General features: G+C 46.0%; 1 non-coding gene across 1 annotated transcript; it reads right to left on the reverse strand.

The window, feature by feature from the left end:
- Positions 1 to 347: 347 nt before the first annotated feature.
- LOC145417933 (5S ribosomal RNA) lies at positions 348 to 466 on the reverse strand. The gene has a single exon (XR_013900595.1). It is a non-coding gene; the product is annotated as a 5S ribosomal RNA (ribosomal RNA).
- Between the last annotated feature and the right edge of the window lie 562 nt (positions 467 to 1,028).

The raw sequence follows: 1,028 nt of genomic DNA on the forward strand, positions 1-1,028 counted from the left end.
ATGCAAGAGTTAACCGTTACTCCCAGTCTTTCATTTATGCAACAGGTCAGCTCTGGAACTGTCTCCATCTATCTGTATTTCCTGCTGCCTATGATCTCCAGTCTTTCAAGCGCAGTGTGTCCAGGCATCTCCAAATGATCAGATCTTGAATTTGGCTCTCTGTTGTGTTTTGTTTTTCTCTTGGAGGGAACTGTTACTGCGGGCTCATGGGCTTTGGTTCCTTCTTCCTTGCATAAAAAAAAAAAAAAAAAAAAAAAATCCCAGATGGGGTGGCCAAGAGCTTAGAGTTAATTGTTTTTTCAGGGAGGGGCACTAATCCTTCACCAACCCCACTTGACGTGTAGGGATGCCAACAGCATCTGGTGTTCCCAGGTGGTCACCCATCCAAGTACTAACCAGACCCAACGTTGCTTAACTTCGCTGATCGGACGGGAAGCGGTGTACTCAACGTGGTATGGCCTTTGGTTAAATCTAGGCAACTATGGCCATATAGCACCGCTAGGTTACAGGAGCACGCTACCACTCCCGGCACAGCAGTCCCAGGCAAGGCTCGAACTCGCTATCCCTCGATCACGACTCCAATGCTCTACCACTGAGCCACCGTGCCCCCTAAGACGATACAGCCAATGTATCTCTACCAAGTGGCTTAGGCTGTCTGATAGAGATTGTATGTAGAGTGAGAAGTGCTTGTAAGTGTATTGTAGTGTTGGAGTGGCTTTGGATGTGTGTGTAGTCTGTGAACCAAGTGTAATCGGCCCGCGCAAGCCGACTGGGTACAAGCATACTTTATAGTATGCGACACTGGTTCAACCACAGCACCCCTGATGTCCACCAATATATATATATATATATATATATATATTTTTTTTATGCGAGGAAGAAGGAACCAAATGCCATGAGCCTGCAGTAACAGTTCCCTCCAAGAGAAAAACAAAATACAATAGAGAGCCAAATTCAAGATCCGATCATTTTGAGATGCCTGGACACACTGCGCTTGAAAGACTGGAGATCATAGGCAGCAGGAAATA

Source organism: Coenobita brevimanus, chromosome 111 (assembly GCF_032717465.1).
Source record: "Coenobita brevimanus isolate Jiangsu-jjx chromosome 111, ASM3271746v2, whole genome shotgun sequence".
NCBI lineage: Eukaryota > Metazoa > Arthropoda > Malacostraca > Decapoda > Coenobitidae > Coenobita > Coenobita brevimanus.